General features: G+C 37.8%; 1 protein-coding gene across 4 annotated transcripts in view; it reads left to right on the top strand.

Annotated features, from left to right (window-relative positions):
• LOC138942357 (signal-induced proliferation-associated 1-like protein 1) overlaps positions 1-20,062 on the top strand; it is a 116,587-nt gene that overhangs the window by 50,787 nt on the left and 45,738 nt on the right. Inside the window, exon 1 of one of the 4 annotated variants that reach the window (XM_070312531.1) lies at positions 32-270. The exons of 2 other annotated variants lie outside the window; for them this stretch is intronic. The gene's annotated coding sequence lies outside the window, so the exon portion shown is untranslated. Of the gene's footprint in view, positions 1-31; positions 271-20,062 lie in introns of those variants that run through there. One more of the 4 variants, XM_070312530.1, reaches the window with a different exon arrangement.

Consider the following 20,062-nt stretch of genomic DNA (forward strand, 5'->3'; position numbering starts at 1 on the left):
AAGCAGTGGTATCAACGCAGAGTACTATAGCCGTCAATAGTGACCGCCGTTGCGGGATTCTTATTGGTGATTAGTGACAGAAAGAATTTTAACGGAGAGAAAAAAAAGAGGAGTCGCGCGGTCGACCCGCAACGTCAACCAGTCGGTGGAGGTTACGGTTTAGTGTGCTCCAAGGGGAAACCGGAAGCCGTTATATTGGAGAGGAAGCGAGAAAGCGGCGTGCCGCTCTTCTGTGTGCCGCGGCAGAGGCGCTCGTCCCAGCCCGAAAACGTGAGTCTTATTGGTTTTTTTTTTTTTTAATTGTTAATCGATGTGTCAGAATGTCAGTTGAAACACTGTACTCTAGGATATAAAAAATAACTAATAATATACAATAATTTTTAAAATGTTGATGTAATTAAACGTACCAATGCATTTATCATTTAAGATAGAGGAGTTATATCACAGACATTTTAATGATTATTATTATTATTACCTTATGATTTAAGATTTTGTAAGTGTAGGAGTGTGAAACAAAAGGCGTTTCAACTATTCTGACACCGACACACATTTATTATATTTAATTATATCCCTACTATGCAACACCAGGCCATAGCAAAGGCTAAATAATTCCCTCGTAAAAAATTAACTAAATTAGAGAACACCATAATAATGAGTATACACCGCGTCCAGAATTAAAACTACAAAGCAAAAGGGCAAGTTTCTCAAGCTGTAATTATGTATTGTACGAAACAAACGCCGGAAAACGTTCATTTACGATGATTTGTCAGTTTCGTCCTTTAACGAAGAAAAATTTAATCGACAAAAAACGAGACGTATATAATCGCTATAAGTAATCGTGTAAATAAATAATGGGATGAGTTTGCTATAAAATCAGAGAAAATACTGTCGAGTAAAGGGGAAGAGGCGTCGATCGGTAAAAACATCAATAATACGAGAGGCCGTTTGAAAAATACGGTCGTCCGATACACGTGATATTGATCGGAAGTAATCACTGCAATCAAGCGCAGCGCGACCTCGTAATTGGATCGCGCTGACATAATTAAAACGAGCGTTACCCCCTTCCCTTCCACTGCGTGCGACATAATGATTCGCAGTCATTAATACAACGCGAAACACATAACCGAGTCGACGACCAGGTTCGCGCCAAGGTACCGATGATGACGAGTAAATCACATGCGGCGTAAAGTTTCTCTCTCTCTCTCTCTCTCTCTCTCTCTCTCTCTCTCTTTTTCTTTCCCTTATAATTAATTTCCGCGATTGATAATGAGAAAGATGAAGAGTTTCCTCATGTGCGATTACCGTGGAATTACGCGCTCAGCCATGAGATCATCGCGTGTTGCATTTCACGCAACTCCGCTACGTAACGACCGTTACCGTACACCGTCTTAATTTTCCATTTTCTAATCGCGTTTCGGTATTCTAAAGTGCGGAGAATTACGATAAAAAGAGATAAAATTTTAAACACGTTTGGTATTAATAGTGTACTGGTTCGTGATTTGGTATTTAACAAAGTGGAACCCGCTCTAAGGATCCTGGAAATATTTTTTAAATACATATTTTCTGGAGAGAGAGAGAGAGAGAGAGAGAGAGAGAGAGAGAGAGAGAGATTGACAGAAAATATGTATTTAAAAAATATTTCCAGGATCCTTAGAGCGGGTTATATATATATATATATATATATATATTTATTTATTTATTTATTTATTTATTTACTTATATATATATATATATATATATATATATATATATATATATATATAATCTTATTATATATATTAATATTAAGTCTGGTACAAGAACAATCAACGACATCCGAGATAAGAGAAACTCGGACACATTTATACATGCGAGACATATCCTTTTTTCTACTTGTGCTGTCAGGATATGACGTCGATTGTTCTAACGTATATCTCGGATATCATTTTTACACCGCCCATGTATCATTAACGGATCATCGTCGAAGAATTAAGCGCTTCTCGCAAGCGTATACGTTGATGCACGTGGGATGCTATTGCGTGGTCGAAAATATCTGTCATTGCTCAATCACGCACGACGAGATATCACTACTACGGCGGTAACGATCCTCTGTTGCTCGCGCGCGTCCCGCGTCTCGTCAAGATCTCGTTAAGATCCCCCTCCCTCCTCCCCCCTCACGCCTGAACTTTCAACAGTCGCGCCTCACCTTTTCTCGCCGGCGTCTTTTTGCGTGACAGGAATCTTTTCGTCGCGCCGTCATAGCCTGACAGACCGTTTCTTATTCTAATCTCGAGCGACTTTATCCCTCGACAAAATACAGTAGCGATTTCCGTTTGAATAATTCAAAAGTAAAAATCGGTATAAGTAAAAAGATTTATAGGTTTTTGGCAAGAGGATCTCAAGGATAAAAAATTTATTTATTCAATGGAGATCAGGATAAACTGTCGTAGGAAAATTTTGAAAAATGAGTTTGAACGTGCTTACATCATCTCTGATGTTGTCTTTAAACTATTGTATATACATATATTTGATAATTCGTAATAAATTGATTACTTATCACTCTCGAAGATAGGTGGTACACATTAACGTATATAAAGCGTAATAAAGTAAAATGGTTAATAAAAGAAAGTAAGATAAAATTTGCTTAATAGAGGAAAAAACTAGTTCTGGCGCTTCTCAACGATCGAACGAGCTATTAGACATTTTCTTAGATTAACATGAGAAATTTAAGCAATTATAAGCATTTTATAATAAAAGTGTATTTTTATTAGATTTGTCTATAGAACAATTCATTCTTTTAATGAAATCTATAATTAATAAAAATTTAATTACAAAGAAACCTTGCTGATACACATTTCGAATTATCGTCCGAATCGTAAAAGACGATATGTGTGAATGTATGATAATAATATTCGTCAATCGGTTGCAATTGTGTTGATCGTTTGTAAGAATATCATGAGTCAATGGTAGAATGAACGACCTTATCGTTTTCTTTCCGATCTGATTAACCTCACTGATCTTATTCGCCATCGTTCCTACGCAACGTAGCGAATGACCTCAATTTCGTATCGTCGCGTTGTTCGTGGGAAAGAAATTTTTAGATTTTGCTGCTCGAGTTCCAAATTGAATTATTCATAAGCGAATTGCGATTCGAGAAAAAGCAGGGGTGGACGGGGTTGCCTTTTAACGAGATTTCTATTATTACCGGTATTATTTGCCAATTAAACATAATTTTAATATTATTATATAATACTTTTAAAATTAATTAGATATATCTCAAGCCTCTCATGAGAGGAAATTAATTTCTCGATATATAAGTGGTTTTTGATAAAATAAAATTTATTAACTTAACAATTATTTCTAAATTATTAAAAACGAGGACTTCTTGTATATTATCAGCAATTTGATCGATTATTGATCGAGTAATCATTTCTCACAGTCGGATCAAGGTCAGCTTTCCAACGAATCCGTAATTGCTCATCGATATCTTGGACGATAGATATCGCGTGGGCGATCTTTATATGGGCAACGTGGGCCGATGATGTACGTACGCGATTGACGAAAATGATCGTGATCTTCTCTGACGATTGTACGTTCTTCGCGAATTTATTCGTCAGATTGCGTTTTAATGAAAATTCCGTGACGCGATTTCGATGACGTCTCTCTTCCGCGAACTTTCAAAATCAATCTCCGGCTTTTTTACATAAATGACGTGTATACGACAGGGCGGGAAGTGAAATTATCTGACGTCGTTGCTTACGCGTTTCTCCAAGAAATTGTAAATTATATTTCAAAAGTAAAGTACGTTTTAAAAATAAAAATATAATTGTTCATGGGAAGGCTAAGAAATATTATTTATGAAATAAATACAGCGTTCACACTATTCACGCGCGTCTGATATGGAATGTGTGATGACGTGCGATTACATTTACGTAGAAACATATGCGGCACACATGGTACTTTTACGGTATTTGTAAGATAATATCCATTGGCTCTCATGATATTCATGTCTCATGCGAAATGATTACTTTTCCCTCTTTCAAAATCCCTTTCCAAAATTTAATTAAAATCGAGAAAAAATCAAAAAAATAAGTAACTGAAATTCTGTAAAAAAATTTTATTTTTTTGTAATTTGTGGAGAGAAATTGAGTTTCGTGGTAAAAAAAGAAAAAAAATGTACTTTATAACGAAGTATGCTTAGTAATGAAAAAAGATAGATTATCTAGTAATAAAAAAAAAAATTTAGCTAAAAAGAAAGGATAAGATATACTTTATAGCATCTACAAGATATACAAAAATACGTATTTATTCAATATATATTATTATAAATTCTTTTCTTTTTTTATGTAAACTGCACTTAAATTGCTCTTTTAAACGGGCGATTAACGCGTTATTACTCTAACAGGAGTGCGCGCAGTCCGCTATCTTTTCACGAGCAGTCAAATGGCCTGGTATGCGCCTGGTCGTCGATTCTGCTCTTAAAATTCCTTAAAAAAAAAGGAAAAAAAAGTTCCTTCCCGCTCGGAAGAAGCGCCCTTGCGCGTGGAATTCGTGCGTGTGTTGCCATCACCGAGAAAGAACGGCCTTTGTGTCCTCCCCTCCCCTCTCCCCCACATATACATGCACAACTTATTGTATTCTTGACGCGCGTGTATGGCCGATGGGAGTTCGTTATTACGCCTACTTCCGGTCGTCGCACGGATGGCTCTCGCAGAGCATAAAAGCGGTTTTTCGAGCGCATCCTAACACAAGATGCAGTGAATGCTATAATGTGACAAGGTATCGATATACTTCAACATTTACTCGATAACGATGTTGCTTTTTGTTTAACAGCATTACTTGTCGCGATACTTTTAACCGAGTACCATTAACATATTGACAAGAAAGATTTGTGCATAAAAATAAATTTTATAATAAATAAAAGACTTTTTATTATTATTATTTGATTTACAATTTCTATTAAATTTTAACTTTTTTTTTTCCCCCCTGATTACATTACAAATATTTTACATCAATGTGATAATTTTTCCATGGTAAATTAAGAGAGTTAGTTGGATTATAAATCGTTATATCAAATGTATTAAAAAACTGCACGTTTATAACATGAACATCGTGATTGGTTACGCTTTCTATGCGACACACGATGCAGTGTTGCTTCTTCGGAATTCGAAGTCGTCTGTTGTTTCCTTCGACAACGGCGCCGGCGTGCGGGCACAGACATGTTTGAACACGCTTATTCCTTCCCGGAATCCGGAATGCTTAGAAACTGGCGTGTTCCGTGTGGAATTTTTCAGAGCAGCTGCACACGAATACCTAATCGACTTGGACGCTCTGTCTGTACACAGACAGAGTTTATACTTTCATGTTTATAGAAGCGCATAAAGTACTATTTTTATCATGAATCATGACACCGATATACTCGATACACAGTGGTTTATACATATCTTGCTCCATTTCTTCTATCTGTCACCTAACCAAGCATTAATAATAAACTATTTGACAAAGGTCGAGTCATATGATAATTTTGTGCAACTATATACACGGTTTTTAATATTAAATAACTTTATAAAAATATAATTCCTCGAATAAAAATTTGAATTGAAAATTTGTTCAAAATTAAGAAAGAAGTAAGGAATAAAATTTATGTTTTCCGGAACTTCATTAAGAGTGAAATATATAATACAAAAGAGCAATGATGCATTAATATTTTTGCTGAAGAAAAATTGATTTTAAATTTCTCAAATTTTATTGCCTCAATGCTCGATTCTATTGGACGCGATAAATTGTCTTATTATTAGTAAATTAATGATTTATATGTAATTTATAGGAACGATACTTATGCTTTCGTGATCGCTAAAGCAATCTAATCAATTCATAAATATTGCAGATCTTTTATCCGTTGGATACTAGAATATTGAATGTATGAAGAACTCGTTTACTCATTTTGGCTTGCGGTCTTTCTTCCCTCCGTGCAACCGGCGGGTCGCGAGATTGCCTCGTAGCGACACGCGTGAGACACGCATAACGCGCGCGTAAATTCCGGCCGATTCTCCAATTAATGCGTATCTTACGGTGCATCCCGCGGCAACGCATCGGGAACGTATACCCGACCGAGAGTCATTCAATGCCACGCTCGACGGCGACTTAAAAGCCGGTTTCACGCGGAGTATCGTATCTTTAGAAATGGAAGTGCTTTTAAACACAGAATGTATCTCGGACACGCATACAATATTACCATATATTCTTTTCCTTTTATCGAGCGTTTCTATATAGAGAAAGAAAAAAAAAAATTTGCTAATTAGTGCATTCGATTAACGGAATACTTGTTGTTAAGAAGCGGAGTGATGTTTTTTTCTCTCTACTAATATTCGGTGAAACGCCGAATTTCTCTTGTATTTTTTTACAATTTTAAAATTAAATAGAGTCTAATAATCGATACTTTTCTCAAATCTATTAATAAGGTTTCCGGTAATCTAATTGCATTTTCAGGATGCAATTTGCTAAAATTTTTATTTTTTATTCAATATATTATTATTCAAAAATTGTGTTTGTTTTTTTGTTCTTTATAAAGGAAAAATTATTTTATTTTTCGACAAGATTATTCCCGCGTGCGCCGAATATCCTGTTTATTTTCCTATCATGAACGAGAAATCTGTCGCTGTAATACAATGTACGGTATAAAAGTGGAGCGCGTCTCGTATAAGTGTGGTACGGGCTTTCGACCGTGCTACGTGGGGGAGTGCATTGACTTTTCGACTTGATAAACGTCGGTGAGCGAGGTGGAGTCGAGTCGAGTCGAGTCACGATGTCGGTCGCTTCCTCTCTACGAACCCGGAGAGGTGAGAGCCTTCTTTCCGAGGCTAGGGGGAAGTGGCGGGAACGGGAAAAGGGCTGTGGAAGGGCCGTTGTCTCGAAGATGAATTCCTCCCGGACTGTGTGCGAGCCCTCTCGACCCCCTTTCCTTTCGCGGGCTCCGTTTGGCTGGCGCTTTTAAAAAAAGATCCGCTTGTCACCGGGGCCAAGTGATAGACGAAAGACAGAAGAGCCTTCTGGAAAACGCCAAGTATTTGAAGGGAATTGGTGGGGAAAGGAGCTCTCTCTCTCTCTCTCTCTCTCTCTTTTTATGGGATTTTAATGGCTCTCGAAGGATCTCAATGAGATTGGGGGAATCGCGGGAAGATAAAGAATTTTCGAAAGGCCACATTGTGCCGTCGATAGAATCGGCTTTTATTGTGCGCGGATGAGAATTTATCAAGATTCAATGGGGTGGTTAATTTAAGAGGGATCTTTTTTTTCATTGTCATGCGACAGTTTATACATAAATTAACCGACAGAATTTACTCGGCAATAATGGTGAAATATTTATTTCGCGTATATTAATTGTGAGGTCTCGCGTTATTATCGCGGGAAGAAATTAAATCTTAGAATTCAGAATTAGAATTGTATTTGAAATATATCGTTTCCGCGCTTGTGGAGATCACAATATATTTTTTTTCTCGCAATTATTATAAGGATTCGCAAAAACTGGAGCAGTTAACGGATTAATCGTTTTTCTGCCGCTGTCGGTATCGCATAGCTACGATTTCACAACGCTCTAATTGCCCTAACACGCCTTGCTCGACGTATCACTTTTACGATTACGCTGTTAACGCGATACGCGTCGAACTCGTTTGGCACAGTAACACCGTTCACTTCGATGACAAGCTACCGACAATAACGTAATATATTTAATATACGACTTTTCTTTCTCTCGCCAACCCCCAATCTCTCGAGGGGAGGAAATTTCCTATTGTGTCTATCTTTACGACCGCCAATGGCTAGTAGCAACGAAAGGGAGAGAGAGAGAGAGAGAGAGAGAGAAAGAGTGACTGGATCGTTTCCTGCCTTGATAAAACTTCCCCTCTTGTCGCCGTCCAGTTATTAGGAGCTATCGTGCGTTGTCGGCTGGTGGGACGGGATACAAGTTCTTTAAAACCGACCAATCGCAATTAATTAGGGCCGGAAGCGCCGATTGGCCTCTTGATAGTTGACGGGAGGCCATCGTTCGCAGGCTCTTTCATTCGAGCTCTTTGCTTCTCGTCGCGACTTAACGAACGGCGCGATTGCCGCTCACGCCGCACGTTCGCGATACAACAGAACATACATGCACACACATAGTTTGATGTCGACTTTATCGATTTTTATATGCAACTGGTAACGCGCTAGTCAAAGGATAACGTAAATATGAAATTTAAATTTAATACTTTTCTGCAACTTTGTTAGAGTTAATTCTTAACAGAGAATGTTTATATAGCAATTCTATAAATATTGTATATGAATAATATATAATATATTCACACATTTCGAAAGTAAATAAAAATTTCAAGATAATTATTTCACGACACAACTGCAAACATTAATTTAATTTAATTCAATTTTAATTTTAAATTAATTTTTGAGATTGTATCATGAAAATAATTATCTCGAAATTTTATCTTTCATCATTGTCAACATTTTTCTCATATAAGGTTTCATTGCTATTTTGCAATATTCGTAACTCGAAATTACATATACACGTACGATAAGCTACTCTCTACCGGAAACGTTATTCATGATCGTATCAATAACGGCGACGCCGGCTTTCTTTGAGAGATCCAATAAAAGGCGATGGAATTCTCCCCGAAGGAATGCGCGCGATGGAGATTTCTGTGGGATCGTTCCAAGAAGGTCGCGGACGTCTCCCTTTTCTTCTTTGGGGACGCCCGTATCCTCGCGTCCTCCTCCGTCAAAGATCCCGCATTCTTTCGCATAGCGGCTGCATTGTTTACGCGTGAACGGCCGCGGCTGCGCAACAAAAGATGCAACACGAGCACGCGTTTCGGAGTTGAGATGGAAACACATATACGCATAATCTATCGCGGCGGAGAAAACGGCTACGTGAAAAATGTGCGCGGGGTGCGTATTTTAATCCGAGCGATGGAATGTCGGATAGGGGGGACGCAAACGCGCAGAGGCATTAAACCTACGGAAGCCGAAACCCTCTATAGATTCGCGCCCTTTATTCCGACACGATAATATGCCAGCCGAATATTACAATTTGCTTTTTGTTACAATTACTTGGTGACAAAATACGATGCGAATATTTATCACGTTTATTCTTTTATTAAGAGAGACCATTAAAAAAAGAAATAATTATCAAAATTCGTATATCTTGTATTATTTATTAATATTTTTTATTTTATTTATTACACTACACTACTGATCAGCTGATCTGTAACTGTTTTGAATATTATGTAAATTATTAACTACATAAAATGTATGCATGCGTTAGGCGTGTGCGTGTGTTCTGAAAACCACACAAGTTTTCATTGAGAGAAATGATTAAAAGCCAAATTAAAAATGACAATTATAAGAGATATCAGGTTTGATACGCGCTGAACACAACCAATAACTAGGATAAAAATACATGTCATTGATTCGTATATTAGATATATTGTATCATTGATTGGTCTTATTATTAGTATTCGATAACTACGTTTCAAGATACTAGGTCAGCTCACGAGATTGTAGAATTCTTTTGGGGTAACGTGTCAAATAGTTTTATGAGATAAATAATATATAATACTAATTTCACATATATATATAAAAGATTTTATTATTATATGAATTATTACACTTGTCGTTTGTAAAATCTGAGATGTAGGTAAAAATTAATGAGCAAGTGAAAAATGTTCTTCTCACGCTCTTCTTCTGTCATGTCGAGTAACTATGTTCCTCTGCACATGATGACGGATTGATTATATTTTACGGTGCATCCTCTTCATGTACGGATGACGCGACGAATAATACTGTTACAACGTAACGCGCAGCTAACTGTAGAACGTTCGCCGTGGTTTAAAACTCGATTTATATATTATAAGCATGGTTATATATCGATAAAAATAAATCGCTTATTATTAAAAATTGAATTTTTTCAATCCTCGTATATTTCAAATAATAATAAACGCCTAGAAATTTTTTTATGTTTTCGCAAATGAATTTCTTTCGAAAAGAAAAACGTAAAGATTTCAATTTGTCTCCCTGTCCCATCCGTTATTCGTCGTTATTATTGAATCTTGAGTAAAAGTGTCAAACGATCACAGACCGTTGCATCAATTCGATCGCTGTATCTCTCGATGCTCGCATGACTCGTCGCATTCGCGAGGCAGAGAATCGACCAATATACTGTTACGACGCCAACGTGTTAACTAACTGTAAAGCATCCATCGCCGTAGTTGCGTGCCGTTTGACCGCGAATCAAAATTATCAACGTCACCTGGCACACGAGAAGATCCCTCGCTGCGCGGTTCGATCGCTCGATTCTACGGATTCGTGTCGACTCCGACACACGCGTGACCGCGTGCGCGCGTGCGTCCTTTCCGGATTATCGGGCGTTTGTACAGCATTATTCTCATTCGTCGCTCAACTGACGCGTCGTTTTGTCAAGATATGGGATATCTAAGTATTCGGAATACGTTCGGGGAAAGGTCGAAGACTCGAGAAAGATATAGGATATTATCTTAAATATTCGGATATATATTTGACTATTAAATATCTTAATCTCGATATATGATATCATTTATGAATCAGAAAAATATCGTCTCTCTTGACTTATATCTATCTCGATCGGTTATACGTCTCCGAGTTTATAAAGCAGAACGTATATCGTAGAATGAAAACGAACTATATAGATAGCAGCTGATGTTCAAGATGGTTGGTTAATTGGATCATTCATATGCGTCGTGCGATTCATTGTCGACCGGTTTACTACCACCTCATCACTTTAACGCCTCGTCGCCTCTTCGCGTCCGTCTAGCGGCAATACGCATTCGTTCGTTCGTTCGTTCGTTCATTCATTCATTGTCGGTATCTATTTTTCTCTTTTTTGCGTCCATCATTCACTAGGCAGTTTCACTAGAGTCTTTGACGTGAAAAATCTGCGGTCACTTTGATTTCGTTACCGATAACGTCACGTGTTTGGTTCCTAGCAACTCCGGGATAGATGAAATCGTGCGTAAATATGTACTTGTGTAAATTTATATACGTTGCATATATTCTAATTGCAAATGTATCAACAACGCGAGTGTACTTATGCGATAATAGCGATATATTTTTATTGAAACGTAAATTTTAAAATAGTTCTTCTAGATAGATAGTATGGGAATAAAAAAAAATTTTATATATTAAAATGGCAAAAATATATCAGCTCGTAAATTACGTGAATAACGAGTCGAAAATAATTTTATCAATCCAATGATTCGTCTTTGTCTCTCAATCGGATTCGATTAAAATGATGGTGATGTCGGAATATTTTACAACGACAAATCTAATAGTCGCGAAATCGTCAAAGATATTGATCATCATATTCATTCATAGAAGCAATCCGCGATCTCTCGCCGACAATAATTGATCGATAAACGCATATGGACCATTTACATATGCATCTGCACGCGTACGCAGCTACCGCGGTGTCGAAAAGAACGCGCATTCAACGACAAAGCTCCGCAGATGTTGGGACTGGATCATGGCACGCGCGGCGAGGAAGGGGACGGGAGGGGATCCGAGATGCCGTTAGTTCGGAGAATCACTCGGGGCACACGAGACTAACCAAACCGCGCGAGAGGAAGGAACGGGAGACGCGCCTTCTCTTCTCGTTATCGGATACTTAGAGAAATCCGGGGGAGAAAGAAGCCACGATTAAAGAAATATTTTTATGCTCTTAATTTTTACATAAGATGTATTTGATCGTGAATATGATCTACCTAAGCTTCGGGTATATTTTTTGATTCTCTTTCAGTGAGGATATTCAAAAGCTCGTATATGTATCTCTCTTCATACAATGTTCAGAAGACACGGATTCGTTTGTTTAAAATGAAATATGGAAATGGCATAAGCGATCATTTGCGCGTGAATGTTGCATCTAAAAAAAAAAATTACAACAGTGCGATTGAAAACCGGGCCATATCATCCGAGTTCGTATATTAAAACAGTATCTTTTTACAGCCGCTTGTTATGTATGTATATTGTTTTTAAATTCGCGAGAGATACAAACACATGAAAGTAACTCAATCCGATGCAGACGTCGTTTCGGCATTACCATATTTCTCTCATTTTTCTTGGAAAGTACTCGCCTCTCTAGTCTCGCAAGCCGTGCCAATAGTTATCCAGCCGCATCCTCGTTCCACAAAGGAATCGCAAAATGATCTCGGTCGCGTTTGCAAGCGTTAGCTAGCACGATGGGCGTTGTTCGTAGAACTTGGGAAACTACTTTTCCATCATCACCGTTGGCAAGTTCGACACGATAGATTGAATAGTGTTTGACGCAATGGAGACAATTTGAATATCAACGTTCGCATCCCGTCCGCAGCTAGCCGTGAATTATGATCGATCGGTGCTTTAATAAATCGTAAATTCCGTATATATATATATATATATATATATATATATATATATATATATATATAATGTTAAAATAGATATATTTCTAAATTTAATTGTAATAATTAAATTAATATTAATATTTATTATTATTATTTTTTTATATTAATATATTAATAAACAATTATTAATATAATATTAATCAAATAAAAAAAAATTGTTAAAAACTCGCAAGTAATACTATAACATTTCATGCTTTAAATCTGGCAAGGGTGCCGTCTTATAAAAGTTTAAAATATATAGGAACACACACACACACACACACACATACATGTCCATATGTCCACAGAAAATAATATGATAAAAAGATAAATTGACAAAAACTCTGAGACATGCGACAAACGCGAATCGGGCGTGGATCTGATTTTAAAATGCAACCTTGCAGCGGTGTCGCGACAATCCTAATCCCCGTATCACATTTCCTACAACAATGACTGCGAAGCCGTATGATCGCCGACCAATCCCCTCGTTTCTTACCTCGTCTCTTACCTCGTTTCATATACGTCCCGCTTGGTGTTTCTGGGTCAGGCGGTTCCGTGGTGTTTTCCATCGGCCTTTCTATTTCAGCGCGTTGCTCACCGTATATATCTGCGGGTCATGCGTTGTCCGATTGACTCGTGTGAACGACCAGGAACAGCGAATCTGCAGGCGTGCTTAATTATAGTCAAGTGCTCTTACAGCGACAGCCATACTCGCTACTGCGCGCAGCACAATAATCATTTACAGAGCGAAATCTTCAATTTGACCAACTTGTATATTTCTATGGATCGATGCAGATTTTTGTCTTAAATAATTTGTTAAGAGATGGAGATGAGTCTATAACAATTACAGTACATTTTATACATATGTATATGTATACATCTTTGTATCGTATATTCTTTATATTAGTTATTGGTTTCAAAGATCATAATTATTTTTTAAACGCGATTCTGTATATATAGTTCCTTTATTAAATTATTCGAGACAAACTTTGGTCTCAATAATATTGTATATTACAATTCACTCTATATTCATGCAAAGAATGCAACTATAACTATACAATTATATTTTCAAATTGTAGATATGTATTTGGAACAATTTATTTTTGAATTCCAATGAATTATATCTTTAATATTCAAATTTCTACACTTACGGGTACGCTTTTTTTTTTACGATTTCTTATGATACGGAAATTTACTCTCAAATATTTCATGTACAAAAATCGAATAGATTGAGGTATAAAGTTTAAATGTCCGTAACGTCGAAAGAATCGGGCAGATGTATTCGACCATGGCCGGCTGCTTCGCGGCTCGTAAAAACCATTCGACGGTGCCTAACAGACCAAGAATGTCGAATAGCCGTGGAACCCGTCAATGATATTCCCGTCAATGAACCGTGACCGGCATGCATTCTCGCCGAAACGTGACACGTCAAACTCTGTTGGAAATTGGCGACGCTATTCTCGTTGAAGGAGCAAATTCGGCGCATTTTCAATGGTCTCGGCGAAATGATTATCGTATTATTTTTGCAGTCGAATCGATTGCTCGCCTTTGTTACAATTCGCCTACTCGTTTCTTCGTACACCTGCGTGCACTCGAATCGAGTCGCGTTGTTTGCGCGCATGTTTTTTCGGTCAGCTGCCGAGACTTACGCGTCGAGCAATTCGGCGAGTAATCGACATGGTTCTTCGAAACGATTCTCGATCGTCAAGCCCGACGTTATATTCAAAATTCCTCAACTATGACGTATTGTATTGATGCTTTGAATAACGCGAACGTCGTTCAGTAATTTAAAAAATAGAAGAATACATTTGTTTTCTCACTCGCATTTTCATAAACACAATGGATATAATTTCTTTTAAATTTCTGCACAACTAAGCATAAAAAAAGGTTAAAGAGGAGGAATGGGGCGGGGGGAGGGGGGGTAATATAAAATAATCAGAAGCGAGTATATTTTATAGAAAGAAGAAATATTTTATATATCGAATTAACGAATGAACGCACAGCGTTCAATTGCATCTGTTATACATTTGTATATTCTGTGTCAGTATCCGTTATGTAAATATCACTAAACGGGTTATCATTTTCTGTGGAGTCACGCACGTGTTTAAGTATGAAGCTCGGCTAACAATTTTCGCAAAAGTATCGCCTTCGCATTTTTCCCCGGGCGGATTGCGCGGAGGGTGGAAATCGTTGTCTGGCGAGGGACGGGGACTAATCGCTTAAAATGCTTAAATCACTCGTGGAAGGGGGCAAGAAAGGGGGGGAGGGGAAGGGAGAAGAGGGAGAGCTGCCTCGAGGTGCTTCGTCTTGTTCGTCGTCGGCCTTCAACGGTCTTCAGCCGACTTGAATCGTCCAGTGTTCGGGATCATGAGCGACCGATAATTGCCACGCAGGTGCAGATCCTTCATTATCATTACGATACCGATGCTTGTTGAAACTCGCGATGCGTGCGCGATTAACAACAGCTTATAAGATCTCGCGAATTAAACTTTCCCTTCGGGCATTCCGCCAGCGTAAATATACGGGACGTTTCTGCTAAATATCGTCTCCTTATCGATAGGGCACAAATCGATTTGCGTGCGAAAGCCATCTCCGCTTCTGAAAATAATTCTGTATCCTTCTATAATCAATGTGTCATATAACCAACATGTTCGATAGTCGCTTTTAAAATACGAAACGTATACGCGACTTGCATCATCGTCGTCTCACAATTATCGATCATTTATCGATTAAATTATGATAATATAAAATAATCTAGTAGATTACGATATACGATGCGAGATATATCTTCATCGAATCAGCAGAATGACGTTATTATCCGCAATTCATTCAACGAAGCATGGATGAAAGTTGAACGATTAAACGTGACGTATATATTTTTTATCGACTCTATTATTTTAACGTCGTCGAATAGCTGGAACTTTAAATAATAGAAGGGGAATCGTTAGATCCTCTCTTTGGAAAATTTTTATTCGGATTCGCTGGATCTCTCTTCGTCGTTTCTTACCGAGCGGCTTCCTGCGAGTAACTCTCTATACGAGATAACAATCGGCCCCCCATTGTGGGGCACGAAATGTACCGACGGTACAAACAACACGTCACGGTCGCTCGGCGCTAATCGCGTGAGATAAGGGGGCTAGATAAGAATTTAACGAAGCGACGATACCGCGAAATACGTTCATTCATACTTCTCCTTAAGACTGACGCGCGTTTATGCGAGAAAGCTGATGAAAACCGATACCTTCCTGTCGGCCGTAATAAAGAACGATCGAAATAGCCGTACCTCGGATATCAAACGAAATTCGCGCGGTCGGAGATTTTTTAAACGTAAGAAATTTCTATCTCTAACGATTTGCGATGAGAATCTTGATCCGTTTTATGAAAATCGATAAAATTTTCTCCGATTTCTCCGATGATATTTGCGATCATGCGAATTAACATCTTTTAATACAGATTGCACCAAATCTCGCGCAAGTAATAGATACGTTAGTAACGATCGTGTACGCGGAACACATGCGTGTTTACAAATGCGTGTACACTCCCGATACACATGCGGTATCCACTGATTTAACCGACTAGATCCTCACGTCATCCTGTCGGTCACGCATGCAGTTGCACAATTGCATCATGCGATGTCGCCGTCGAGAATCCACCGCAACTCGAGTGAGCCTCGATTATCTACAGGATCTCCTATCTACGGGAGAAATCGATCGGGCCTCAGAGATGCATTAGCCATGGAACGAATTCGAACAAGGGCTAATATACGCGGAGATATATTATACGAAATTAGTGTAAAAAACAATCTTATATTTTACGATGATTCTATTTGAATCAAAATTAAGAGAATTATTCTCGAAAACTATTAATTATAATTTCAAATTTCAATATTCTCAATGGTTTCCACCTGGGACACCATGTACACCGTTGGCTTCGTATGCACATAACGGCAGTGAAAGCCTCGCCGACACTGCCATCACGTGCGCTTCTCTTAATACCACGGGATTCTCACCCCAAATCTAGTTAACATTCGCAAAACAAATATGGCTCCTTGGCATTTTGTCTTAGGTCTCCGCGATCGATCCGCGGACAAACACGCGCGATGGTGTTTAAATGCCAAGCGCATCTTGTCAGACAAGAGTGATTAAATGATAGATTTAACGAATTCATATTAATCTCCGATATCGATGTGATCAGTGGTGTATCCACCGATTCTCGTACGCGCATGCGTCTTCTGCTATATTTACTCGTCTCTACATATTCATTTATATTTCTATTTGAAAGAAATTTCTTATTAATCTTATACGATCGCCGTTACGTACGCCAATCCCGCCGGATGCGTTGCACGCGTATGAAAACGACTTATTCGCGCACCTTCCGCCAGCGACTACTACTCGGTACGCTATCGGTACGCGCTCATCTCCGTTTCCGTAGCGCTCGAACGACGAAAGATTACGCGACGTAACGATTCGTGTCGGGTACGCGATGGTATAGGTGACTGCAATAAAGAGCGCATAATACACGGATGCATCCTGGACGGCGGACGGCGCCAATTTGTATCGCCGCGGGCGATGAGCGCGCGCGCGGGATGCGCTTCAGGTGACTTTCCGCTCTCGTTCCATCGAGGATCCCGGTTTCGAAATCTGATCGTTGCGAGTCCGGTGGCGAATACGGTTTGCGAATGTGAAAAAAAAAAACTAAAAAAAAGAGAAAGAATATCAAATTCGTTCTGTACGAGCGTCCATTATTGAGCGCCGCTTTCTAACCGCGTACAGATTGTCGTAGGATTGCGAAACTAATTTATTGAATGCATTGGTCAGTTGTCTTCCCTAATCTTTTCATTATATAACCCAGAATCCTCAATGTACTTAAACGTATTTTACATTTTTGAAATTTGTAAATAGATTTAGAAACTTGCGAAACCGGATAACGTGTAGACGTAAACATAACGTTCGATAAGTCGATCGTTGAGAGATAGCGAGAGAAAGGGGATGAGGGGGAGAAGAGGAGGAAGTGGAATCGCAGATCACTGGGTTGAGAGAAAGAGCCAGACATGATCCACGGGCCGTTCTTCCTGCGGCTATTTTTTTGTTTTTCTAGACATTGATGCGCGGGAAGAGGGTGGAGAGAGGGAGGGAGGGGGGAGAGAGAGAGAGAGAGAGAGAGAGAGAGAGAAAGGAGGGCAGGACGCGAAGCCTTCGGGCTTCAATCTATTAACACGCTACGGCGATTACGCCGTTCTGATGACCCCGTGGGAGTGCATCTCCGCTAGACATTTTTTCTACAGTGACTGACTGGCTCGCTCTCTTCTTTCTCATGCCTCATCTCTCGCTACGCTCATCATCCCAATTCCGGCTTACTCCGGAATAATAAATAACGCATAGGAACAATAGCTCACGTTTACGCTTGGTACATTATACATATGTAAACTATTCTCTTGCGCTTAATCTATAATATATGCAGAAAATGCCTATAATGTGACTAGGTTTTCTCCTCCTTTCCCTTATTTTTTTACAGACATTATAAGTATGGCATACAACTAGAAAGAGAAGAATAACATAATAACATAGTCATTTGATAATCATTCTTTTGCAATCTATCGATATCTTTTCATAGAGACTATATAAGTGTGTCTTTCTAAAACCACCTCTTTCTAAATTGTAGAAAATTTTTTGTACGGTTAGGGATTAACCACGCGTAACATTCTTAACGACCGCAGAAAGATGCGTCGAATATCCTGAAAATAAGGCAATCCGGGGGATACATACCCGATTAAGCGAAGGTAAATGGGGATCGGCCGCGAGCGAAGAGCGGCGAGGGGACGAATTTCCGGTGCGCAGGATCGTAGCTAGCCCTCGACTCTTCTCTTTCAGATCCTCTTCTTTCAGTGCGCACAAAGGACAGAGCCGAGGGACGAGAGCATATCCTTTCCTTTATGGCCTCCAATACTGGAGGTAGGCTCGTTTTCTTGCCAGATGACGTCCATCTCGAGAAAGGGAAAATCGCTCTACGGTAACTCTTTTTGGAATGCAGTGCTCCCTCTATACATATAGTGTACATAATGATTTACTATCATCATAAAACAATTCAATGCTAGTTCAACAAATCTAAAATAATCTTTTCTTGAAAGGAAATTTGACAAAAATCATCATTTTGATTAATGATGATTATCTTTTTTTAAATATATTAATATTGATATATTATATAATAAATATATAATAATGATTAATTATATAATGACGTATTATGTTCTAATCTTTGAAAAGAATCGTCAAAATAATTACTAGAGAATTAATTAAAATTACGTTTATTGCACACTTATTGTTAGTATAATCTGATTCTAATATAAATATATAAATATGCTATTCTATAATATATAAAAGAAGATTATATATAGGATTTGTGATTACGATAAAACAAATATGGAAAATATTTTTAGGGCGGATATTTTATAAACTTTAGTTTGATAAATAATTCTATATCTGTTGCTATCGTAATATAAATTCTTGAAACAACGCAGGAAATTAAAGTATCGTGAATCATTATTTTCTTAACCACAACAAATAAGATGATTATCTCAAAAAGGAAAGATAATTTTTTCGAGAGAAAATTTTGTTTTACGAATGTATAAAGTACTACAAAGTAGGACGATATGTGCGTGAGAAATTATACAGTCGATGAGAAATGTTGCGTCTGTTACAATCATCGCGTTGCATTATCCTTAATTAGAGCTGGAACGGTGTTTAAGTATCGTAATATTGCAATCTCCGTGAATTATATTGCTGCTTGAATTACGCGAGTTTTAACACATAATTTCCTGTGTGCAAACTAACACATATATCTGCCTGAAAAGCTTACAAATGGAGTTCGCGTGATTAATTAATTGACATGTACAAATTATTTTTATTACGCCAATTTTCAATCGTATGTAATATAAAATAGAAAACTCTGGATATTTATCTTTATAATAGTGATTTTCTTTACTCTAATAATCAATTTAATTTGAAACTTATTTGTAGCTCTTTCAAGTTTATAGACATTTGATTTTTTTTACAAGGAATTTTTGTTGTTGTCAGATCTGTTAAAAACAGATTAACCTAGACCCTTTTCGCGTGTTACTGTTAGTCTTTCTTCGCCAGAAAAGGAGATGGTAACCGCAGTCGCATTGTATTCAAATAATGTTTCAAGGTTTGTGAGTTGTGTTAGACGTGACACGCAATGCAATTTTTCCGTGCAGCTTCCCCTTTCACTTTGAATTACTGCGATTTTCTGCAAGTAAAAATTCTCGACGGAGATTGTAAGAGTTTTACAGAAACGTGTATTTTGCAAAGTAGTGTTTTTCTTTATTAATATATTTCCATTAAAAAACGATCACAACGAAAATTTATAATTTTATCAAAGTAAAATAGAAATTCTTAATGTTTACATAAAATCTGTAGTATTTCTGACATTATTATCGTTTCTTATAATTTTATTACATTTGTTCTTATTATCTAATCTTTTCTATTTTTAAAGTTTCTTTTTTTTTTATTTTATTTAGAATATTGCGTGAAGAGATAAATCATCTTGGCATTTCTATTTTGTATTCATACAATATTTACATAGAATAACTTAAAGTTATATAAAACGCGCGTCCCACGAGTCTATAC

Source organism: Polyergus mexicanus, unplaced genomic scaffold (genome assembly GCF_030449975.1).
Source record: "Polyergus mexicanus isolate NDT 795.1 unplaced genomic scaffold, iyPolMexi1.0 SCAF_22, whole genome shotgun sequence".
Lineage (NCBI taxonomy): Eukaryota > Metazoa > Arthropoda > Insecta > Hymenoptera > Formicidae > Polyergus > Polyergus mexicanus.